A 27,106-nucleotide genomic window follows, 5' to 3' on the forward strand; every position below is an offset into this window, starting at 1 on the left:
CCTCTAGGGAGGCTATTTGGGTGGAATTGAGGAATGAGAAAGGTGTAGTAACACTGATAGGAGTGTATTATAGGCCACCTAATGGGGAGCGTGAGTTGAAAGAGCAAATGTGTAAGGAGATAGCAGATATTTGTAGTAAACACAAGGTGGTGATTGTGGGAGATTTTAATTTTCCACACGTAGATTGGGAAGCTCATTCTGCAAAAGGGCTGGATGGTTTAGAGTTTGTGAAATGTGTGCAGGATAGTTTTTTGCAACAATACATAGAAGTACCGACTAGAGATGGGGCAGTGTTGGATCTCCTGTTAGGGAATGCGATAGGTCAGCTGACAGATGTATGTGTTGGGGAGCACTTCGAGTCCAGTGATCACAAGAGCATTAGCTTCAATATAATTATGGAGGAGGACAGGACAGGACCTAGAGTTGAGATTTTTGATTGGAGAAAGGCTAACTTTGAGGAGATACGAAGGTATTTAGAGAGAGTGGATTGGGTCAAGTTGTTTTATGGGAAGAATGTAATAGAGATTTAAGGGTGAAATTATGAGGGTACAGAATCTTTATGTTCCTGTTAGGTTGAAAGGAAAGGTTAAAGGTTTGAAAGCACCATGGTTTTCAAGGGATATTAGAAACTTGGTTCGGAAAAAGAGGGATGTCTACAATAGATATAGGCAGCATGGAGTAAAGGAATTGCTCGAGGAATGTAAAGAATGTAAAAGGAATCTTAAGGAAGAGATTAGAAAAGCTAAAAGAAGATACGAGGTTGGTTTGGCAAATAAGGTGAAAGTAAATCTGAAAGGTTTCTACAGTTATATTAAAAGCAAGAGGATAGTGAGGGATAAAATTGGTCCCTTAGAGAATCAGGGTGGTCAGCTATGTGTGGAGCCGAGGGAGATGGGAGAGATTTTGAATAATTTGTTCTCTTCGGTATTCGCTAAGGAGAAGGATATTGAATTGTGTAAGATGTGGGAAACAAGGAAGTTATGGAACCTATGACAATTAAAGAGGTGGAAGTACTGGCGTTTTTAAAGTGGATAAATCTCTGGGTCCTGACAGGATATTCCCCAGGACCTTGAGGGAAGTTTGTGTAGAGATAGCAGGAGCTCTGACAGAGATCTTTCAGATGTCATTAGAAACGGGATTTGTGCCGGAGGATTGGCATATTGCTCATGTGGTTCCATTGTTTAAAAAGGGTTCTAGAAGTAAGCCTAGCAATTATAGACCTGTCAGTTTGACATCAGTGGTGGGTAAATTAATGGAAAGTATTCTTAGAGATAGTATTAATAATTATCTGGATAGACAGGATCTGATTAGGAGTAGCCAGCATGGATTTGTGCGTGGAAGGTCATGTTTGACAAACCTTATTGAATTTTTTGAAGAAGTTAAGAGGAAAGTTGACGAGGGTAAGGCAGTGGATGTAGTCTATATGGACTTCAGCAAAGCCTTTGACAAAGTTCCACATGGAAGGTTAGTTAAGAAGGTTCAGTCGTTAGGTATTAATGCTGGAGTAATAAAATGAATTCAACGGTGGCTGGATGGGAGATGCCAGAGAGTAGTGGCGGATAATTGTTTATCGGGATGGAGGCTGGTGACTAGCGGGGTGCCTCAGGGATCTGTTTTGGGCCCAATGTTGTTTGTAATATACATAAATGATCTGGATGATGGGGTGGTAAATTGGATTAGTAAGTATGCCGATGATACTAAGGTAGGAGGTGTTGTGGATAATGAGGTGGGTTTTCAAAGCTTGCAGGGAGATTTATGCCGGTTAGAAGAATGGGCTGAACGTTGGCAGATGGAGTTTAATGCTGAGAAGTGTGAGGTTCTACATTTTGGCAGGAATAATCCAAATAGAACATACAGGGTAAATGGTAGGGCATTGAGGAATGCAGTGGAACAGAGAGATCTAGGAATAACAGTGCATAGTTCCCTAAAGGTGGAGTCTCATGTAGATAGGGTGGTGAAGAAGGCTTTTGGAACGCTGGCCTTTATAAATCAGAGCATTGAGTACAGAAGTTGGGATGTAATGTTAAAATTGTACAAGGCATTGGTAAGGCCAAATTTGGAATATTGTGTACAGTTCTGGTCACCGAATTATAGGAAAGATATCAATAAAATAGAGAGAGTGCAGAGACGAATTACTAGGATGTTACCTGGGTTTCAGCACTTAAGTTACAGAGAAAGGTTGAACAAGTTAGGTGTCTATTCATTGGAGCGTAGAAGGTTGAGGGGGGATTTGATCGAGGTATTTAAAATTTTGAGAGGGATAGATAGAGTTGACGTGAATAGGCTGTTTCCATTGAGAGTAGGGGAGATTCAAACGAGAGGGCATGATTTGAGAGTTAGGGGGCAAAAGTTTAAGGGAAACACCAGGGGGTATTTCTTTACTCAGAGTGATAGCTGTGTGGAATGAGCTTCCTGTAGAAGTAGTTGAGGCCAGTTCAGTTGTATCATTTAAAGTAAAATTGGATAGGTATATGGACAGGAAAGGAGTGGAGAGTTATGGGCTGAGTGCGGGTAGGTGGGACTAGGTGAGATTAAGAGTTCGGCACAGACTAGGAGGGCCGAGATGGCCTGTTTCCGTGCTGTGATTGTTATATGGATGCTAATGCTGTGATTGTTATATGGATGCTAATTTATCACGAATAAATGATATTAAACCTTTACCTAGTGGATTAATAGAAAGAAATAAATCCCTAACATTTTTCTCAGGCATTTCAGGGAAGTTAGGAATTAAAGGATTGATAAAGTGTCTAATTTGGAGATATCTAAAAAAATGAGCATTGGGCAGATTGAACTTAGCAGAGAGCTGTTGAAAAGATGCAAAGTGATTATCAATAAAAAAATCTTCAAAATGTCTAATGCCCTTCCTATACCAATCATGGAATGCTGAATCATATGTAGTAGGTAAAAAAAGGTGATTATGTAAGATAGGGCTAGAAAAGGAAAAACCATGGAAACCATAAAATTTCCTAACCTGAGCCCAAATACGCAAAGTGTGTCTAATAAGAGGATTAACAATTAATCTGGACAAACTACTAGGGAGTACAGAGCCAAGAAGTGCACAAATAGACAAGTCTTTAGTGGAACTCAACTCCATTGCCACCCAATTAGGGCACTCGGGTTGGCCATGGAAAAAAGACCAAAAGGTAGCACAATGTATATTGGCTGCCCAATAATATAAATGAAAGTTAGGTAAAGCCATGCCACCCTCCTTTTTAGATTTTTGGAGATAAACTTTATTAATTCTAGAGCGCTTATTCTTCCACAGATATGACAAAATAATAGTCTAAGGAATCAAAAAAAGATTTAGGAATAAAAATTGGGATTGATTGAAATAAGTATAAAAGTTTAGGGAGAACATACATTTTAACAACATTAATACGACCTACCAAAGACATAGATAGAGGTGACCATTGTAATCTGTTTTATAGTATATGAAAGACTGGCAAGATTTTCACGAAAAAGATCTTTAAACTTCCTTGTGACTGTAATCCTAAGATAAGTAAATTGATTATGAACTACTTTAAAAGGGAGATCACGGAATGTTAATTCTTGTGCTTCTTTATTAATTGGGAAAAGTTCACTCTTATGTAAATTAAGTTTATAGCCAGAGAACTGGCTAAACTGATCAAGAAGTGAAAACATTGGAGGTAAGGATGTAGATGGATTTGAAAGAAAAAGTAGTAAGTCATCAGCATAAAGAGAAACTCTCTAAATCCCGGTCAATTCAGGACAGTTTCGAAATGCTATTGCCAAAGGTTCTATAGCCAAATCAAAGAGAAAGGGACTTTAAGGGCATCCCTGACAGGTGCCACGTTTGAGGTTAAATAACTGGGATTTCTGAAAAGTAGTCAAAACAGAGGCAGTAGGACACAGATATAGCAATTTGATCCAAGAGATAAAACTTTGACCAAAGTCAAATTTTTCTAAAACTGCAAAAAGGTAGTTCCACTCTATACGATCAAATGCTTTCTCCGCATTGAGGGAAATAACACATTCAGGAATCCCAGTTGGAGGCGAATATAAAATGTTAAATAAACGGCAAATGTTAAAAAAAAGGAAGACGGTTTTTAATAAGACCAGTTCAATCATCCAAAATAATAGAGGGAATAACAGTTTCTAATCTATAAGCCAAAACTTTGGCCAAGATTTTAACATCAACATTAAGCAAAGAAATCAGCCTATATGAGGTACTCTCTGTTGGGTCTTTACCCTTTTAATAAAAGAATAATAGATGCCTCATTAAAAGAGGGTGGCAATTTACTGTAATTAAACGAGTCAGATAATACTGAGAATAACTGAGGAGAAAGAAGGGAAGAGAATGATTTATAAAATTCTACGGGGAACCCATCAGGTCCAGATTCCCCTGAAGACAATGCAGAAATTGCAAAAGATATTTCTTCTAATGATATAGGCGCATTAAGTTTAGCTTTAAAATCAGATGAAAGTGAAGGAATATTCAGATTATTTAAAAAATGATCAACAGAGATATTCTCATTCAGAGATTCAGAGGAATAACGTTGAGAATAAAAATTTTTAAATGCGTCATTGATTTCTAAGTGATCCGATGTAAAGTCTCCATTCTCCTTCTGGATCTTTGTAATATGTTGTTTGGCTTTGGAACGCCTCAGCTGATTGGCTAGAAATTTACCAGATTTGTCACCATTAACATCAAAGCGACTCTTACTTTCAAGAAGTTGGCGTTCAACAGGTTGAGTAGACAGAAGATTAAATTTAGTTTGAAGTTCTACACACTTCTTGTATAATTCAGGATTCTTAGTTTGAGCATACAGTTGATCTAATTCTTTAACCTGATTAAAGAGGTCTAATCAATCTGTACAGATTTGCTGTATAGGAGATTATTTGACCCCTCAAATATGCTTTCATGGCATCCCAGACAATCAGGGATGCCATTTCAGATGACGTATTGGTGTTAAAATAAAAGGTTATCTGATCCTTAATAAATTTTAGAAAATCATCATCCGATAATAAAGTCGAGTCAAGACACCAGTGTTTATTCCTCTGAGGGAGACCAGGAAAATTTAAAGACAAAGTAATTGGGGCATGGTCAGAAATCAGCATACTCTGATAATCACAAGAATAGACAAATGGAATAAGTTTATTATCCAGTAAAAAGTAGTCAATTCTAGCAAAGGTATGGTGAACATGTGAAAAAAAAGAATAATCTCTCTCAGTAGGATGAAGGAAACGCCATATATCAGAGATACCATAATTAGAGAGAAAAGAGTGAACAGCTAAGGCAGATTTAGTAGGTAGTTTAGTAACAGAGGACAATCGATCCAAATTAGGATCTAACCAACAATTGAAATCGGCACCCAGTATAAGAGAGTATCAGTTTAAATCTGGTAGTGAGGAGAAAAAACATTCAAAAAAATTAACATCATCAAAATTGGGAGCATACAGGTTTGCTAGTACAACTTTAGTATTATATAATTTACCAGAAACAATAATAAAATGGCCATTTGTATCAGATATCATATGATGGAGTTCAAAAGGAATATTTGAATTAATAAGGATGGAGACCCCCCCGCCCCCCCAAGCTTTGGCGGCAAAGGATGCATGAAAATGCTAACCCGCCCACTTTGACAAAAGCCGAGAATTATCAAAACTACGAATATGAGTTTCTTGAAGGAAAGCAATGTCAGCTTTGAGTTGTTTAATATGCGAGACCTTCCTTCTTTTAACAGGATGATTCAATCCCTTTACATTCCAGCTCACAAATTTAAGTGTATTAACCATTATCAATTGTTAGTGCATAGAAGGTAGCAGGCATATAAAAAATCAAGCAGTATAATAACAGTCTGGGAGCAAAAATGTAAACATAGATCCATAGAATCAAAACCGAGACATGTCCTGAGTAACAGAGGAAAACAAAAGAAACAGTGAGTAGTGTTGGAACTGGAGAACCCAGCCCACCCTTGCAACCCAAAACTAGACGGCTACCTAAAAAAGCAGCTAGCTCTACCAAAAAAAATTAACCCAAATATGACTTCCAGTTCTGTGTCGTTAACAAAAGTTCCGTATAAATATAGCAAATAATAACTCATTTATGCACTAGAAAACAGAATTACAAATAGGAACAACTTCAACAGAAGTATAAAACTTAATACAAAGAAAATCAGAAGAAAACTAAAACTAACCTACCCGCGAAAAGTTATAAAAGATTGAAAGAAAAAAGGAGGGAGAAAAGGAGGAAATTATAAATTCAAAGAGAGTACTTGTCAACCATTTACAGAAAAAAAAGCAAAACTGAAACTATGAATCAACCAAATCTTCAATAAAAACTCCAAACCTCCAAAACAAGTTAAAATCAATTGTAGATCTCTATAGATAAAGTTATACAAAAATAAAATAGATTACACAAGTAACATCTAAAAGTCTGCAGGGAAACATTAAACTTAGATTACCTATTTAGAAAAAACGCATCAAGTCCAGGGAGAGATTGACTATAGCCGTTAGAGTTTCAGTAGATAATGTCTGAATTATTCAAGTAAAGTCTGAGTTCAGAAAAAAATAGTTTTACTTCGAGAAGTACTCATCAACCATTTTAGAAGGTCAGGCCGGTTCCGAAGAAGACAAGGTGGCCGGAAGACTTCCAACAAACGTCTCAGCCTCCTTCACTGATTTAAACCACTTATAATCTCCAGTAGTAAGCGTAATTCAAAGATCGGCTGGATTTCGGAGAGAGGGTCTGAATCCGCGATCAAAAAGCACTTTCATTACACCTTTAAACTCAGCATGCATCTTCTGGGGGGCATAATCCTCCACAAAACGAATGACCGTGTTTTGAAAAGCAGAAGTACCTCTGCGGCGTGCCTCCATAATCAAACGGTTTTTCACTTGGTATTGATGAAAGCATAAAATGACCGGCTATGGACGGGAACCCAGAGTTGTACGAGGAACATACATCCTGTGAGCCTTTTCAAGCTCAGATGTAGTCGGAAGAAATTCTTTCCCGAAAATCTCACAGAGAAAATCAGAAAAAAATTCAACGGGAGAGCCCTGTTCGGTGGCCTCTGGCAAACCAAGAATTCGTAGATTGCAACGTCTGCTCCGATTTTCAAGATCCACCATTTTGGAAAAAAGTTTACTGCTCTTCTCCACCAGGTTGGAGCAGAGAGTTTCAAGATATTGAACACGGCGTTGTAAATCTTCAGAAGTTAAGTCAATGCGAGATAAATGTTCAGCATGTTCATCCACTCTAGCATTGATCTGATCCAATTTTAAATCCAGCTGGTTGAAAGAAGTTCTAAATTCAGTTCTAAAATCCATTAAAGTATCTTGTCGATGTTGTTCCAAAACAGCGAGAATGTCAGCCGGCAAAGCCGTAGAAGTTTCCTTTTTCCCGGTTTTAGAACTTTTGGTAGTCATTATAAGATAGATGTGTTCGCAGGCAGGTAAAAGAGAACTAATACCTAACTAAGGTTTAAGAAGGGAGACATATAGTGCAAAGATAGGAAGAATAACGGAGCAAAAGTTCGGAATGACTAAACAATCGCCATCTTACCGGAAGTCCCAAACTTGCCATTAAATTTACACGGTTATCTGTGTAACATGCTGTGATCGGGTTTCTACTTAACACAAGAAACACAAGACTCAACTTCTGTAAGCAATTTCAAAGATGACAGTTGCTTGAACTACAGAATCCAAACCAGAACAATTGTTTATGATTTTCTTCAAATGTCCAGAACTGATGACTAATGAAATTAGAATGCAATTCAGGTGGAAGTCCAGCTTCTGCGATCTTTATTGCAGAGAAAAAAGTTCAGTGAAATGCAATTGCAATAGCAACAGAAGGGTTAAGAGACTCATGGCAAAAAGCACACTGATCACACAGGTTCCACAAGATATGACTAAAGCAGTGATAGAAGGTCATTGTTTGATGACAGAATGATTAGCTTTGCTGTGCAGTAGAAACCAACTAACTAAAACAAGTGTTGAAGCTCCTTGCACAAGTTTCAAACCAATGCCAAGAAAAAAGCAACAACTTTAGAAACCAATAGGCATTACAGACCTCTGTATGGAAGTGAAAAGACATATGATCACCTAAAATTTATGTATGCATCTATGTCTGGCAAGGGCAATGCTGTTCAATATTAAAAAGTCTGATTTCAAAATACTAAATTTTGCTTGCTGTCAGTAAGAACTGCTACTTTGGATTAAAAGAACTGCCCTCGTTTTCAATTCTGTTGGATGAAATACACTGAGAAGGGTCCAAATGAAGGTTACCAACACAGAAAACTTCTAGAATAAATCACAGATTGTGGCTGCAAACAGGAAAAAAAGTTGCACAATTCGTAAATGTAAAACAGCTTGAATGGTTTTGCTTACAGACAAGTACTGAGATATATGGAAACAAATAGACATATTGGCAGTCAGAGCTGCACTTCGAAAGGCCAGATGTTAAATACTGACTTGACATTTCTCTTTCTCAAATTTCAATGACATTTGTCCCATCATTCTCTAATAGCCTGGACGTATTTGACAATTGAAGTCTCGCTTTCCCTGACACAAATACTGCCATTCCGGGAGTAAAACATTTAATTTCACACAATTAATATTTGATTAAATCCAATTTAAGATGAAAATAAAAGCAAATAGCACTTAACAGGATTCAACTGTCAGGAAAATACATTTGCAAATGGTATCAGGTTGTCAAGTTTTGTACTCAATTTTTGAAGCTGTTCTATAGACAATTTCAGTTTGGAATTTTCATTGATCAATCACTGCTGAAATTTCGTGGGGTAGGATGTTCAGCTACTGGAAGTTCTAATTTAAGAACCAGGCTGGGATAGCAGAAAACAAAAAGAAAACATCACTTAACCATAAAGGACCCAGCCTTTCAGGGAAATGCCAGATTAACATTTCAAAGCGAAACTGTCAAAACAATCCACAGAGTTGTTAGAGAACTTGGATTTAATTGTGAAGTAGTTCCCCCACAGTTAAAACTGGAAAATGTACTGCATGTTTCATCACTTCCCGTGTTTACTAGAAAAACTGGGAGATTTTACAACTAATGCATCCACTCAGGGGAAATACACAAGTCAGCACATATAAACACCAAGGAAATTAATAGTGTTCAATGATTAGACCGTGCTAAAAATATTCCAATTCAACAGAGTGGGAGGGCTTGTATAAAATAGTGTCACTGTAATTTACAGTTCAATGATATTTTTCCTTGTCAGTGGGTACAGGTGTCCCCCCGTTTTTTGGACGTTCGCTTTATGTCAACTCGCTGATATGAAAGACCTATATTAGTTACCTGTTTTTGCTAACAGAAGGTAGTTTCACATTTATAAAAAAGGCAGCACGCTCCTCCCCCGGAACTGCATTCTAGCTGGCATTGCTTAAACACGTGCCTGTGAGCACCTGTGCTTTATGTCGATTTATTTTGTGCATCCGTTAGCAAGATGAGTTCTAAGGTATCGGAAAAGCCTAAAAGAGCACATAAGGGAGTTACACTTAGCGTAAAACTACACATAATTAAGCGTTTCAATCGTGGTGAACAAAGTGAGTTTGCTAAGGGTTTGTGGAAGTTGACATTGAAGAGGTTTTGGCATCCCATGACCAAGAACTGACAGATGAAGAGCTGATGCAAGAGGAAAGGATAACAATCAAAACCGAACGCAGTAGCGAATGGCCCGAAAGTGAAGTCCTCCAGGAACTGAACGGGAAGTAATTGTGTGAGATTTTCACTGCGATTGACAACGCTGCAATGATTGCAGAAAAGTATTACTTTAATTTTAAAGGGTACGTAGATTTAGGGCATATTTGCAGGATGGTTTGAGTGCTTACAAAGAACTGTATGATAGAAAAATGCGTGAGGCTAAGCAGTCAAGCATACTGTTGTTTTTCAAGCCTTCCACATCAGCCACAGCAGATGACGAAGCAGGCAGACATAGAAGGTGACCTGCCTGCCCTGATGGAAACAGATGACAATGAGATGACACCCTGGTCTCCTCTATCTCCCTCCACCCCAACCTCTGATGACTCAGCCTAACACACCATCATCAGTGTGCTCACTGTCTTCCCGATTCCGGTAAGTGAAACTACACTGGCATACATTATTTCTACTTTATATAGGCTGTGTAGTTTTATGTGTTATTTGGTAGCTTCATAGCTTAAAGGATACTAGAAAGAGTTCTTCTGTTGGCAGTGCTTGTGCTGTGTTTCTCTGCCGGGAGAGCTTGCGTGAGATTTTCACTGAGGTGGACAGTGCTGCAATAATTGCAGAAAAGTATTCCTACATTATATAGGCTATGTATTTATCAGATCAATCCTGCTTTTACTATACGTTACTGTTATTTTAGGTTTTATGTGTTATTTGGCATGATTTGGTAGGTTATTTTTTGGGTCTGCGAATGCTCACAAATTTTTCCCATATAAATAAATGCTAATTGCTTCTTCACTTTACGACATTCCAGCTTACGAACCGTTTCATAGGAACGCTCTACCTTCGAATAGCAGGGGAAACCTGTATTGGATTTGCCTCTCTCAGACAACTCCGACTTCAGTCTCAGGCATCTGAACAGTAATAGTTCAAAAATCTAAAAAATCTAACCACTGTTCAAAATTATCACTCTTTTATTTGCTCTTTATAATGATAGAATCCAGGATTACTATAGGGTATGGTCTTCATGAAAATTCTGCAAAATTAATTTAAAAAGCTAGTTTATAAATGCAGATCTGCTTCCCAAAATGTTCTGTAAGAAAATTCAAACATAAGATACAAAACACCATCTCATTATTGGATTAAATCTGTCTGAAATTTAATTCACCCTTTTTTCTTAAAAAAATTTAGAAAATATAAAGGTTTAACCTAGGAAAATGACACTTTAACAATCCCACATCCTAGCTCCAAAGTCAAAGATGAAAGCTGGGATGGGGGGGGAGGGGAGAATAGTAGTGAGAGAAATGAAGGATTGGCTGGTCAAGAAATAGAATGGGCTATTAGAACTCTGCTATCAGAGCAGAGAAGGGAGCTGGGCTTAAAACTTTAAAAATCTATGTCACATTTCTTTCCTCAAAAACTAATGGAACACAATACTAGAATTTCATTCTTTAACATGATGCAATCCATATTTAAACTTTCTTTATGGATATTCACAGAATCCATAATGAGAGATAAAATAAATAGGATGTACACTAACAACACACACAAAATGCTGGTGGAACACAGCAGGCCAGGCAGCATCTATAAGGAGAAGCACTGTCGACATTTCAGGCCGAGACCCTTCGTCAGGACTAACTAAAAGGAAATATAGTAAGAGATTTGAAAGTAGTGGGGGGAGGGGGAAATGCAAAATGATAGAAGACCGGAGGGGGTGAGATAAAAGTAAGAGTTGGAAAGGTGATTGGCGAAAGTGATACAGAGCTGAAGAAGGGAAAGAATCATGGGATGGGAGGCCTCAGGAGAAAGAAAGGGGGAGGGGGGAGCACCAGAGGGAGATGGAGAACAGGCAGGGTGATGGGGGGGAGAGAGGGGGGAGAGAGGGGGGAGAGAGGGGGGAGAGAGGGGGGAGAGAGGGGGGAGAGAGGGGGGAGAGAGGGGGGAGAGAGGGGGGAGAGAGGGGGGAGAGAGGGGGGAGAGAGGGGGGAGAGAGGGGGGAGAGAGGGGGGAGAGAGGGGGGAGAGAGGGGGGAGAGAGGGGGGAGAGAGGGGGGAGAGAGGGGGGAGAGAGGGGGGAGAGAGGGGGGAGAGAGGGGGGAGAGAGGGGGGAGAGAGGGGGGAGAGAGGGGGGAGAGAGGGGGGAGAGAGGGGGGAGAGAGGGGGGAGAGAGGGGGGAGAGAGGGGGGAGAGAGGGGGGAGAGAGGGGGGAGAGAGGGGGGAGAGAGGGGGGAGAGAGGGGGGAGAGAGGGGGAGAGAGGGGGAGAGAGGGGGAGAGAGGGAGAGAGAGGGAGAGAGAGGGAGAGAGAGGGAGAGAGAGGGAGAGAGAGGGAGAGAGAGGGAGAGAGAGGGAGAGAGAGGGAGAGAGAGGGAGAGAGAGGGAGAGAGAGGGAGAGAGAGAGAGAGGAAAAAACAACTAAATATGTCAGGGATGCGGTAAGAAGGGGAGGAGGGGCATTAACGGAAGTTAGATAAGTCAATGTTTATACCATCAGGTTAGAGGCTACCCAGCCAGTGTATAAGGTGTTGTTCCTCCAACCTGAGTGTGGCTTCATCTCGACAGTAGAGGAGGCCATGGATAGACATATCAGAATGGGAATGGGACATGGAATTAAAATGTGTGGCCACTGGGAGATCCTGCTTTTTCTGGCGGACCGAGCGTAGGTGTTCCGCGAAACGGTCTCCCAGTCTGTGTTGGGTCTCACCAATATATAAAAGGCCACACTGGGAGCACTGGACGCAGTATACCACACCAGCCGACTCACAGGTGAAGTGTCGCCTCACCTGGAAGGACTATCTGGGGCCCTGAATGGTGGTGAGGGAGGAAGTGTAAGGGCAGGTGTAGCACTTGTTCCGCTTACAAGGATAAGTGCCAGGAGGGAGATCGGTGGGAAGGGATGGGGGGGGGGGGGGGGGGAGAGATGAGTGGACAAGGGAGTCGCACAGGGAGCAATCCCTGCGGAAAGCAGAAAGAGGGGGGAGGGAAAGATGTGCTTGGTAGTGGGATCCTGTTGGAGGTGGCGGAAGTTACGGAGAATTATATGTTGGACCTGGACGATGGTGGAGTGGTAGATGAGGACAAGGGGAACCCTATCCCGAGTGGGGTGGCGGGCGGATGGGATGAGGGCAGATGTGCAGGAAATGGGAGAGATGCGTTTGAGAGCAGAGTTGATGGTGGAAGGGAAGCCCCTTTGTTTAAAAAAGAAAGACATCTCCTTCATCCTGGAATAAAAAGCCTCATCCTAAGAGCAGATGTGGCGGAGATGGAGGAATTGTGAGAAGGGGTTAGCATTTTTGCAAGAGACAGGGTGGGAAGAGGAATAGTCCAGGTAGCTGTGAGAGTCTGTAGGCTTACAGTAGATATCAGTAGATAAGCCATCTCCAGAGATGGAGACAGAAAGATCAAGAAAGGGGAGGGAGGTCGGAAATGGACCAGGTAAATTTGAGGGCAGTTTGAAAGTTGGAGGCAAAGTGAATGAAATCAACGAGCTCAGCATGCGTGCAGGAGGCAGCGCCAATGCAGTTGTCGATGTCGCGAAGGAAAAGAGGGGGACGGATACCAGTATAGAATTAGAACATGGACTGTTCCTCAAAGCCAACAAAAAGGCAGGCATAACTGGGACCCATGCGGGTGCCCATGGCTACACCCTTGGTTTGGAGGAAGTGGGAGGAGCCAAAGGAGAAATTATTGAGAGTAAGAACTAATTCTGCTAGATGGAGGAGAGTGGTGGTAGAGGGGAATTGGTTAGGTCTGGAATCCACAAAAAGTGAAGAGCTTTGAGACCGTCTGGGTGGGGGATGGAAGTATATAGGGACTGGACGTCCATGGTGAAAATAAGGCAGTGGGGGCCAGGGAACTTAAAATCTTGAAAAAATTCAAAGCGTGAGAAGTGTCACGAACATAGGTGGGAAGAGATTGAACGGGGGGGGGGGACAGGCAGGTTTGTGGATCTTGAGTAGGAGGTAGAAACGGGAAGTGCGGAGTGTGGGAACTATGAGGTTGGTGGCAGTGGATGGGAGATCCCCAGAGCTAATAAGGTTGGTGATGGTATAGGAGACAAAGGCCTGGTGCTCCTTAGTGGGGTCATGATCAAGGGGTAAATGAGAGGAGGTATCAGCGAGTTGTCGCTGTGCCTCAGCCAGGTAGAGGTCAGTACGCCAGACAACTGCTTCCCCCCCTTTATCAGCGGGTTTTATAGTGAGGTTGGGATTGGTGCGGAGGGAGCGGAGAGCAGAACGTTCGGAAGGAGTTAGGTTGGAATTGGAACAGGGTGTGGTGAAGTCGAGACGGTTGATGTCCCATCGGCAATTAGCAATAAAGAGATCCAGAGCAGGCAGGAGATCAAAGCGGGGTGTCCATGAAGAGGAGGGACCAGAGCAGGGTTTCCATGTAGAGGAGGGACCAGAGCAGGGATGTACACTAAAGCTTCTTTGCACTAAAATGTTCCTTTGATATTGAACAATTTAAAATAATCCTGCAAGTCAAGCATTACTCTTCGAAAAGTTTTATCATTTGTTATTTTACACTCAAGCATACATTTGACATAAAATGGTATGAGTAGATTCAAAGCTCCTTTAGAATCAATGGCAAAATTGAGTTACTGAGAGATCCAAATTAAAAATAAGCATCCTCTGATTTGGTTGACTCTCATTCTTCAATATTGTGCAAAACTTGCCTAATTTAAGAGTAGAGGAGGAAGTGGTTCCATGCTTGGGGAATACAAGACTAAGGAGGAGAATTTACAAGTTAGATACAACCCTTTAAAGGGCGAAGCAATGGAAACCGGTCACAGTTCATTTATAGTAGGCTTTGTTCAACAATTACAATTTGTGTTCAAACTTAAGCAGCAAATCAGATTCAATTTGAAACTACTCAATCAAAAGCAGTTGGAGATTCCAGCAAGTGAATAGGAGTAAAATTGACAGATGCAAAAGACAAACTGTTCAATGAAGCAACTAAAATCAAAAATTGTTTTGCTTGAATCAATTCTCCAATGGAATATTACATTGCCAACAAGGTTTGATTTCCATTAAGTATTTTCTGAGATTAATAAAAGATCACAACAAAAATGGATAAATAGATGGGTTAAAGATAATTTGAGCTAAGAATAAGGTCTCACAATGTAACCAAAGAACAACAAACACAAGAAAAAACAAAGAAATTAAGGGTTTGCCAAGGTGGGACAATGAATAATTTCTATCAACTAAAGGAATGAACTGGATGAAAAGACGACAAAATTACAGTTTCAATAGCTAACAATATAGACCTTCAAAAGGGAGACGTAAATGGAGGGGGCTTGAAACTGAACCCTGCAGAATCTTCTTAATCTCTGCATAAATATGGTCTAAAATGTAATCAGATCTTCATACAAGTCCTAAAACTAGATAAAGAGAATGCATTTTAATAAAAAGTTATACTTTGTAATATTGGATAATTTTTTCAATAAATGAACATCTATTTGCTGGAAAAAGTATGTGAACCTTGAGGATTAACAATTCATTTAAAGGGGAAATTAGACTCAGGTGTTTCAATCAATGAGATGGCAATCAGTCATGCCCAACTTAAAGAACATAAACTTGGGTCTTCACTATCAAAGTCTGATCTTCACCACAGGTTTTTGGCAATGTGCCATGCCTCAAAGGAGATTTCTGACATCAGAAAAAAAGCTGTTCCTGCTCACCAGGCTGGAAAAGGATACAAAACTATTTCTAAAGAGTTTGGGCTCCATCAATCCAGTTAGGCAGATGGTGTACAAGTGGAGGAAGTTCAACACTGTTGTTACTCTCCCCAGGAGTGGTTGATCAACAGAAATCATTAAGAACAAGGTGTGTGATATTCCAAGAGGTCACAAAAAGCCCAGGGAAACAAAGGAGCTACATGCCTCTCTTGCTCAAACTAATGTCAGTCTACCATCAAACAAACACTGAACAACAATGGTGCGCATGACAGGATTGTAAGAAGAAAGCCACTACTCTCCAAGAAATACATTGCTGCCTGTCTGAAGTTTGCTAACGACTACATGGATAAGCCAGAAGGCTATTGAAAGAATGTTCTGTGGATGGAGGAGTCCAAAATAGAACTTTTTGGCTTAAATGAGAAGCATTATGTGGGCGAAAAGCAAACACTGCATTCTAACACTAGAATCTCAACCCATCTGTGAAACATGGTGGTGGCAGTGTAATAGTTTGGACTTGGGACCAGGACGGCTTGTCATCATTGATAGAACTACAAATTCTGAATCGTACCAGCAAATTCTACAGTAAAATGTCAGGTTATCCTGTAATGTATTATGTGAGTATTCGTAGGTCAGAGTGTGTATGACGTCAGAACGCGGGGGTTTTGTAAAATGGAAGTCTGGTGAATAAACGTGTGTGTTTAATATACTGCAGTGTCCGAGTCACATTAATACTACATGGTGTCAGAAGAAAGCAGAAAGGAAAGGAAGAGAAGACACGTAAAAAGATGTCACAGTTATAGCCACTGTCGAGTTTAAGCCTATGAGGTAATATTGCTGAGAATTGGAAGGTATGGCTCCAACAGTTTGAGTTGTTTTGCACCGCTAGTGGCGTAGATGACAAGACGGAGAAAGTGCAATGTGCTACGTTTCTGCATGTGGCAGGAGCAGAGGCAATAAAGGTTTGCAACACGCTTGTCTTCCAGGAGGGTGAGCGAGATAAAATTGAAGTGTTGAAGAAAAAGTTTCAAAATTACTGCGAGCCGAGAAAAAAACCTACCGTACATTCGACACATTTTTTTTTAAACGAGGGCTCAAGGACCGACAGAGACTATAGACGTCTACGTAACAGATTTGAAGAACAAGGCAAAAAACTGAGTTCGGACAACTGCATGATTCTTTAATACGCGACAGGATTGTATGCGGCATACGAGATGATCATGTGAGAGGCAGGCTGTTGAGAGAGGCGGAGCTTACATTGGAAAAAGCAATTGATATGTGCCGTGTTAGCAAGATCACATCGAGTCAGGTTAAAATGTTTAATGAAGAAACTGAAGTATACAAAATAAAAGCTGTGAAAACTGACAAGAGTAGGACAAAGCCAGCTCCACAGGATAATCAAAAGAAGTTAACTGCAACAGATGTGGTTATAAACATGGATACAGAAAATGTCCGGCCTTTGGTAAGACATGCAAATTATGCAGAAAGAAAAATCACTTTGCAAAGATGTGCAAATCGCAGGAGCAAGCAAGGAAAATGCATGCTGTGGAACAGAGTGAGTGCAACAGTGACATGTTCATTGGAACAATTGAAGTAGAACAGCAGGTCAGTGCTCCACTTCGAAAGCTACTAGAGAGCAACACTGAATGGCATTGGGAAGATGAACAAAAGAAAAGTTTTGACACATTGAAGCAGTTGGTTACCAATGCGCCAGCACTCAAGTTCTATGATGTCAATAAACTAGTGACAATGTCTGTGGATGCCAGTTCGGAAGGAATAGGAACTGTTATACTGCAGGATGGGAGGCCTGTGGCGTATGGATCACGAGCACTTACAGACTGTCAACGCTGATATGCTCAAATTGAGAAGGAATTACTTGCCATAGTTTATGGGTGTGAGAAGTTCCACCAGTATGTATATGGTAAAGAAATCCAGGTTGAGAGTCATCACAAACCACTTGAGAGCATCTTCAAAAAGCCACTTCATCAAGCTCCTATGAGGCTGCAAAGGATGCTTCTCAGGCTACAGAGGTACATATATTCTGTATAATTCTCAGTTACCTATAAGCCAGGAAAAGAACTGCACATCGCTGATGCTTTGAGCAGTGCTTACCTCAAAGAGCAAAAAGAAGAGTTGCTAGGAAGAGAGCTGGAGGTCAACTGGGTTACACTTCAGCTACCCATTTCTGAGGAGAAGTTGAATATGTTCAGGAAAGCGACTGCAGAAGATCCTGAAACGCAAATACTAAGAGACATTACAATGAATGGATGGCCAACAGAAAGATGTTCCAAAAGAAATACAGAAATACTGGACATTTAAAGAGGAAATTAGCTATGCATCAGGTCTAATGTTCAAAGCTGCAAAACTCATAGTACCAAATCAAATGAGACAGGAAATGCTCAACAGAATTCATAAGTCACACCTGGGGATAGTGAAATGTAAAGAAAGAGCAAGGGACATTCTCTATTGGCCAGGTATGTCAACTCAGATAGAGAACATTGTGTCTCAGTGTGCTGCTTGTAATGAAAATAAAAACAGCAACCCAAGAGAGCCTTTGCTTCCCCATCCACTACCAGGAAGACCAAGGGAGAAGTTTGGCACAGATCTCTTTCACTACAATGGTGCAGAATATCTGCTTTGTGTGGACTACTATTCAAAATATCCGGAAATCACCAAGTCAAGTGACACGTCCAGTCAAGGTGTCATTACCACAATGACGTCAATATTTGCAAGACATGGTATTCCAGATACTGTTGCCAGTGATAATGGTCCACAATATGCCAGTGGTGAGTTTAGAGAGTTTTCAGAAAGCTGGGAATTTCAACATGTTACTTCCAGTCCTGGGCACGCTCAGTCTAATGGACAAGCAGAGAGAACTGTACAAACTGAAGAAACATGCTCAAGAAGGCACAAAGCAGCAATAGTGACCCGTACATTGCTCTGCTTGAATACCACAACACACCAACTATGGGTGTGGGGTTCTCTCCTGCACAGCTGTTGATGGGACGTCATCTGAAGTCCAAGCTGCCAACATCCACAACTCTACTGACTCCTGAAAGTAATGCTTAAGTACATGACAAGCTAAAGTACAAGCAAATAAAGCAAAAGAGCTACTATGACAGACATACAAGACAGTTACCAGATCTGCATATAGGTGAAAATGTCAGAATACAGAGAGGAGACACTTGGCAGCCAGCTGTGGTTGTGAACAGGCATCAGCAACCAAGATCCTTCATAGTTCGCACGCCGGATGGAAGAGTCTACAGGAGGAACAGAAAGCATCTGCTGAAGACAGGTGAGAGGGTATTTCCATGTACTGATACACAGGACATTTCCACAGATACAGCCATGGAAACAAACGACACCAAGAATGAGGGGCGTGTCAAAACCCCACGATGCAATGACTGTGAAAGTTCGGCGCAGACAGACCGAGGTGGAAATGCAGACACAGAGGTTACTCGAGAGACTGACTCTGAAGGACAGTCACAGTTCTATCACACAAGGTCTGGGAGACAAGTCAAAATTCCAGCTAGATACAGAGACTAGATCTACCTACAGTCTCGCACAGTTGGAGACAAAAATCACACATGTTGTAAGTTCCAAGGTGTGAAATAAAAGTTTTATTAGTCTAGGTTAGTAAAAGAAAATATACTGCTGTTAGTATTGTAAGATACAATGTAGAATACAGTATAAGTAGTTAAGATTTTTTTTTAGTTTATGTCATGGCTGTTGTAATGTTAGAAAGTCATACCTAGAGGCATTGTTTTGGTAATTCACAGCATTGTAAAAAAAAACTTGAGAAGGAGGATGTAATGTATTATGTGAGTATTCGTAGGTCAGAGTGCATATGACGTCAGAACGCAGGGATTTTGTGTAATGGAAGTCTGGTGAAGAAACACTTGTGTTTAATAAACTGCGGTGTCCGGGTCACATTAACGCTACAATCCTTCTTATCACTGATGCTCAAGAGAATGTGAGCCTACCAAAGAATGGTTAAAGCAGAAGAGTTTCAGATTTTGGAATGGCTGAGTCAAAGTCCTGACTTTAATCGTAGCAATTCATGCAAAGAAGCCCACCAACATCCCAGAGTTGAAGCAGTTTTGTAAAGAGGAATGGCCTAAATTTCCTCCAAGCCAATGTTCAGCGCTGATCAACAGTTACCAGAAACATTTGGTTGAAGTCACTGCTGTACAAGGGGGTCAACACCAGATAAACAAAGTGAAGGTTTAAATGCAATTTTGGATCATTTTTCTCAATAAATAAATTTCCAAAATTGTGTTATTTATTTAATTGGGTTCTATCTAGTTTTAGGACATGCATGAAGATCTGGTCACATTTTAGATCACATGCATAAATGGAGATTATTTTACAGGGTCCACAAACTTTCAAGCACTAATGACATCTATTGATCAGTGCCTGTGGATTGCAAGATTCTTGTATGTAACCCAAATGAAGTAAAGGTAATGTGGCTTAGTCAGTTAATAGGGGTTAGCTAGGAAAAAAAGCTAGAATTTTTAATGCTGTGGTAACAGGGAACTTTTGTTTTTGATTATATATAAAAAAAATCAATGATTTAATAAGGGAGCACAGTGCCAAATACAAATCCTGGCAGGAAAGCAAATTAATGGAAGATATAAAGATCCCATTTTCTACAATGGACACACACGATTTCAATCATTTTACATCCTCCTTCTTCCATGAATTCAGACTAGTTGGCATAGAAATTCTTGCACACAGGTTTTAGCATCTCCAGACCCAAATTACACTTACGTTTTGATGGTCATCATCTTAGCCCATACTCCAAACCAATCCATACCAACACCATTGTTTTATCCTGACCCTTTATCAGTTTCAACTGATTTACAATGGAGGCAGGAAAGAAGAACTCAATTTAAAGAAACTTTAGCTTGATTACATCTTTCCAACTTCATCCAGTATTGAAATCAATCACTCATTTCTTCTGAATAACTTATTACTATTGTTGCATATGCTTTCAGACACCTCAAATCATACCAAACTTCCTCCAATTTTCCACTTTCTACATTCCTCTAGTTACTAACATTACCCTCACTCTTGACAATACCTCTTTCAATTTAGCTTGAATAGTCAAACTACACCTTAGGAAAGTACACTGAGTATTCATTGAAATGTAAAATTTGTTTGATTAAGACAGTTAATCTTTTTTCTTTCTTTTTCAATCTTTTTATTAATATCAACATGATAAGATTAGTACATAGATAATGGAATTACAAACGTACAAAATTAAAATGAACATAAAAGGATACACAAGCAATAAGTACAATACAGTTAAGTCTTCCCAAATCATGAATGATACAAATGTCATAAATGAAAAAAAAACTAGGTAAATCATGTTGGAAAAAAGACGGAAAAGAAGAAAAAAATATTAATACCCTAAGAAAAACTAAACTAACCAATATTAAGGAAAAAAAGGGAAAAAAATGGGCTGTTTATAGTATTTATAGAAAAAAAATACAAAATCATCAGTGTCCCCAACTCTGATCCTCTCAACATATATAAAATCAAAACCAGAAAAACAAATAGGATTGGAACAGGGTCAAATTAAATCATGTGAAAAGGATTACATCATCTGTACAAGGATTTTCATTGGGTTCTATTTTAGGGACTTCTCTTCCCTTTGCTCCTTTCTAAATTGCATAAATAAATTGACAATCCAATAGTCAAACACACTTTACGTATATGGTTTCAATTGTGGAAATTTTTTGGGTTGAATCAATTTGTTTTGACTATTCCTATTGTATCCAATTTCTTTTTCCATCCTTCTATTATGGACCAAGCTTATTCAGCTTGGAAGACTAAAGGAATACTACGATTTTCTGATTTATTGTTGGATAATTGTTTTATGTCTTTTGAACAATTATCTAATAAATATAATTTGCCTAGATCTCATTTTTTGAGATATTTACAGATTAGGAATTTCTTAAACACTGTACTTCCTACCTTTCCAAATCTTGATTCTTCGGGTATTTTGGAGAAATTGTTTTAACACTAAATCCTTTTCAGAAAGGTGTGATATCAAATGTTTACAATATAATTAAGACAGTTAATCTGAATGCTACAGATATCATGCAAATAGGTCATCTATTAAAGACAAAGTTGAACTTAAAATTTTGACTTTAAAACTGGATTATAGATATGGTACAATCTTATCTTTAAGGACACCATAAGTAATCAACTGTATAAGAATAGGATTATACTATTCAATCCCAATGATAGGGCTTTACCAATACCTTATCCACTTCTTGAACCATCTGGATTGCATCTGCTGTCATCCAAACATGAATGTAGACCCAGGCCTTTTTCTTTACCCTGACGCTACACAGTCATTCCAAAACACTATCCTTCATTTTCCCAGACAAAAGAAAACAAAGCAAAACTTATTTTCTTACCGAGATGTTGACTTATTTCTCAAGGAGTTGCTCTAGAACAAAATCTTGCTACTAAATGTAATATGAAAAGATTAGCTCTGGACAGATCACTGCAAGTTTTTCTATGAATCATATTGCACCTCTCACCAAGAAAAAACAATCAGTTGAATGAATACCTGAATATTGTCAAGTGAAAATAAAATGCATTTCTTCTTTATTTCATAGTCTTTCATTAGTCTATCAATATCCTCTAACAAATACAGACTGTTTAAATATTCAAGAATTTCAGAACAACTTTGAAACTTCAAAAAGTTAACTGATCTAGATTTCTAGTATATCAAATAATCGATTTCCATTTACTAAAGCTTTAGTACAAAACAGGAGTGCGGGGTTAAAACATGCACACTGATCTGTGGGAAGTGAATTGTGACTGGACATATGATTAGGCTATAATTGTTTAAAACTGTGTTCTTCATTGTTTGAAGCATCTCCCTACCATCCATCAGGGACATTTATCAAGAGAACTATATACACAGGGCCCTTAGTACTCCAGCCATCCATCTAGCAATCTCTTTTACTGTCTACCATCAGGCAGCAAACTACAATGCATAAACACAATAACAGTCAAGATGAATAGCACTTTCTTCCCCAAAGGCAATTAGGCTTCTCAACTCCCAGCTACATCCCATTCAAAGTATCGCTGGTTAACCTGGTCTGTACTTACAATATTTAATATTAGTGCACTTTAGTTTGTTACTTATGTGCAATTCATCTGTAGATTTTATCCTATCATAAATTGTCATGTATTAAGTGTTTTACACGCTGGCTTGAAGAAACATTGTCTTGTTTCCATATGCGTTATACACAAGCATGTAGCTAAATGACAATAAACTTCACTTGAATTTCTAAAATCACAAAAATATAGAAGAAACAGATGAGAGACAGAATGAATTGCTAAATATGGCATCAAAAGTTATGGAATGAAAAAGATAGGTAAATGGAATGAAGACAGATTATCCATGAACTAACAAAGTTGCCATAGCCTTTATGATTGAAAATATAATGTACTATTTAGGCTCACAGAGGAAATTGAGTTTGCCATAGTGCTACGAAATTAAAGACTCAGAGAACCTGCAAACTACTTATTAACATATAACATATAACAATCACAGCACGGAAACAGGCCATCTCGGCCCTCCTAGTCCGTGCCGAACTCTTAATCTCACCTAGTCCCACCTACCCGCACTCAGCCCATAACCCTCCACTCCTTTCCTGTCCATGTACCTATCCAATTTTACCTTAAATGACACAACTGAACTGGCCTCTACTACTTCTACTGGAAGCTCATTCCACACAGCTATCACTCTCTGAGTAAAGAAATACCCCCCTCGTGTTTCCCTTAAACTTTTGCCCCCCAACTCTCAAATCATGTCCTCTCGTTTGAATCTCCCCTACTCTCAATGGAAACAGCCTATTCACGTCAACTCTATCTATCCCTCTCAAAATTTTAAATACCTCGATCAAATCCCCCCTCAACCTTCTACGCTCCAATGAATAGACACCTAACTTGTTCAACCTTTCTCTGTAACTTAAGTGCTGAAACCCAGGTAACATCCTAGTAAATCGTCTCTGCACTCTCTCTAATTTATTGATATCTTTCCTATAATTCGGTGACCAGAACTGTACACAATATTCCAAATTTGGCCTGACCAATGCCTTGTACAATTTTAACATTACATCCCAACTTCTGTACTCAATGCTCTGATTTATAAAGGCCAGCATTCCAAAAGCCTTCTTCACCACCCTATCTACATGAGACTCCACCTTCAGGGAACTATGCACTGTTATTCCTAGATCTCTCTGTTCCTCTGCATTCCTCAATGCCCTACCATTTACCCTGTATGTTCTATTTGGATTATTCCTGCCAAAATGTAGAACCTTACACTTCTCAGCATTAAACTCCATCTGCCAACGTTCAGCCCATTCTTCTAACCGGCATAAATCTCCCTGCAAGCTTTGAAAACCCACCTCATTATCCACAACACCTCCTACCTTAGTATCATCAGCATACTTACTAATCCAATTTACCACCCCATCATCCAGATCATTTATGTATATCACAAACAACATTGGGCCCAAAACAGATCCCTGAGGCACCCTGCTAGTCACTGGCCTCCATCCCGATAAACAATTATCCACCACTACTCTCTGGCATCTCCCATCTAGCCACTGTTGAATCCATTTTATTACTCCAGCATTAATACCTAACAACTGAACCTTCTTAACTAACCTTCCATGTGGAACTTTGTCAAAGGCTTTGCTGAAGTCCATATAGACTACATCCACTGCCTTACCCTCGTCAACATTCCTCGTAACTTCTTCAAAAAATTCAATAAGGTTTGTCAAACATGACCTTCCACGCACAAATCCATGCTGGCTACTCCTAATCAGATCCTGTCTATCCAGATAATTATTAATACTATCTCCAAGAATACTTTCCATTAATCAAACTGACAGGTCTATAATTGCTAGGCTTACTTCTAGAACCCTTTTAAAACAATGGAACCACATGAGCAATACGCCAATCCTCCGGCACAATACCCGTTTCTAATGACATCTTAAAGATCTCCGTCAGAGCTCCTATCTCTACACAAACTTCCCTCAAGGTCCTGGGGAATATCCTGTCAGGACCCGGAGATTTATCCACTTTTAAATTTCTTAAAAGCGCCAGTACTTCCACCTCTTTAATTGTCATAGGTTCCATAACTTCCTTACTTGTTTCCCACACCTTACACAATTCAATATCCTTCTCCTTAGTGAATACCGAAGAGAAGAAATCATTCAAAATCTCTTCCATCTCCCTCGGCACCACACACAGCTGACCACTCTGATTCTCTAAGGGACCAATTTTATCCCTCACTATCCTCTTGCTTTTAATATAACTGTAGAAACCTTTCGGATTTACTTTCACCTTATTTGCCAAACCAACCTCATATCTTCTTTTAGCTTTTCTAATCTCTTTCTTAAGATTCCTTTTACATTCTTTATATTCCTTGAGCAATTCCTTTACTCCATGCTGCCTATATCTATTGTAGACATCCCTCTTTTTCCAAACCAAATTTCTAATATCCCTTGAAAACCATGGTGCTTTCAAACCTTTAACCTTTCCTTTCAACCTAACAGGAACATAAAGATTCTGAACCCTCATAATTTCACCCTTAAATTACCTCCATTTCTCTATTACATCCTTCCCATAAAACAACTTGACCCAATCCACTCTCTCTAAATCCCTTCGCATCTCCTCAAAGTTAGCCTTTCTCCAATCAAAAATCTCAACTCTAGGTCCTGTCCTGTCCTTCTCCATAATTATATTGAAGCTAATGCTATTGTGATCACTGGACCCGAAGTGCTCCCCAACACATACATCTGTCAGCTGACCTATCGCATTCCCTAACAGGAGATCCAACACTGCCACATCTCTAGTCGGTACTTCTATGTATTGTTGCAAAAAACTATCCTGCACACATTTCACAAACTCTAAACCATCCAGCCCTTTTACAGAATGAGCTTCCCAGTCTACGTGTGGAAAATTAAAATCTCCCACAATCACCACCTTGTGTTTACTACAAATATCTGCTATCTCCTTACACATTTGCTCTTCCAACTCACACTCCCCATTAGGTGGCCTATAATACACTCCTATCAGTGTTACTACATCCTTCCCATTCCTCAATTCCACCCAAATAGCCTCCCTAGAGGAGCTCTCTAATCTATCCTTCCAAAGCATCGCCATAAGATTTTCTCGGACAAGCAATGCAACACCTCCTCCTCTGGCCCCTCCTACTCTATCACAGCTGAAGCAACTAAATCCAGGAATATTTAGTTGTCAATCACACCCTTCCTGCAACCATGTTTCACTAATAGCTACAACATCATAATTCCAGGTATCAATCCACGCTTTAAGCTCATCCACCTTTCTTACAATGCTCCTAGCATTAAAATAGATACATTTAAGATACTCTCCACCCCCTCCTCTTTTCATCCTTAACAATGCATTCAAATTTATTATCCTTTTCTTTCTTCTCCCCTACATCTTCAGGCTGAGCGCATCCCTTCTCCATCACCTGCCTTTCCTCCCTCACACACTGTCTATTTACTTGCTCTACTGGTGAACTAACCTCCTCTCCCATGGTTTCCTCAAATTGATTCCCGTCCCCCCATCTTACTAGTTTAAAGTCTGCCCTGTAGCCCTAGCAAACCTCCCCGCTCGGATATTGGTCCCCCCAGGATTCAAGTGTAACCCGTCCTTCTTGAACAGGTCACGCCTGCCCCAGAAGAGGTCCCAATGATCCAGAAACTTGAATCCCTGCCCCCTGCTCCAATCCCACAGCCATGCATTCATCCTCCACCTAATTCTATTCCTACTCTCACTGTCGCGTGGCACAGGCAGTAATCCCGAGATTACTACCTTTGCGGTCCTTCTTCTTAACTGCCTTCCTAACTCCCTATACTCTCGTTTCAGGACCTCTTCCCCTTTCCTACCTATGTCATTGGTACCTACATGTACCACGACCTTTAGCTCCTCACCCTCCCACTTCAGGATATCTTGGACGCGATCAGAAACGTCCCGAACCCTGGCACCAGGGAGGCAAATTACCATCCGGGACTCCCGATCACCTCCACAGAACCGCCTGTCTGAACCCCTGACTATCGAGTCCCCTATTACTATGGTCCTCTTTCTTCTATCCCTACCCTTCTGAGCTACAGGGCTGTCCTCTGTGCCGGAGGCCCGGCCACTGTCACTTCCTCCAGGTAGGCTGTCCCCCCAATAGTACTCAAACATGAGTACTTATTGTCAAGCGGTACAGCCACTGGGGTACTCTCTAGTACCTGCCTCTTCCCCTTCCTAACCGTGACCCACCCATCTGCCTCCCGTGGCTCCGGAGTGACCACCTGCCTGTAACTCCAATCACCTCCTCACTCTCCCTGACCAGGCGAAGGTCATCGAGCTGCAGCTCCAGTTCCCTAACTCAGTCCCTCAGGAGCTGCAGTTCGGCGCACCTGGCGCAGATGTGGACGTCCGGGAGGCTCGGAGACTCCAGGACCTCCCAAATCCGACACCGAGAACAACAAGCTGCCCTCACACTCATACTTTCCGAAAAACTGAAAAACAACAAGGAGAACTAAAAGATAAGCCTACTGTGCCCTCTTCCGCCTAAGCCCCCTGAGCCCAAGCCCTACACTCTGCTCCCGGCTCACTCCGCTGCCCGCAAACGAAGCTGTCCACTTCTTAAGGCTGCGTTCTTTTTATATCTTCCCTCCTTCCCAGGCCTCCTCACGCACCTGCGCAGTCCCACCTCTCAGAACTCTGATCTGAGACGCAATTGGACAATTTGAAAA

The 27,106-nt window shown here is 40.4% G+C and overlaps 1 protein-coding gene across 6 annotated transcripts in view; it reads right to left on the reverse strand.

Moving 5' to 3' along the window:
* Positions 1-27,106, reverse strand: part of add3a (adducin 3 (gamma) a) — a 245,037-nt gene that overhangs the window by 155,608 nt on the left and 62,323 nt on the right. Inside the window, exon 2 of one of the 6 annotated variants that reach the window (XM_059947000.1) lies at positions 17,412-17,529. The exons of the other annotated variants lie outside the window; for them this stretch is intronic. The gene's annotated coding sequence lies outside the window, so the exon portion shown is untranslated. The remainder of the gene's footprint in view (positions 1-17,411; positions 17,530-27,106) is intronic. 6 annotated transcript variants of the gene reach the window in all.

This window comes from Hypanus sabinus, chromosome 22, assembly GCF_030144855.1.
Source record: "Hypanus sabinus isolate sHypSab1 chromosome 22, sHypSab1.hap1, whole genome shotgun sequence".
Classification (NCBI taxonomy): domain Eukaryota; kingdom Metazoa; phylum Chordata; class Chondrichthyes; order Myliobatiformes; family Dasyatidae; genus Hypanus; species Hypanus sabinus.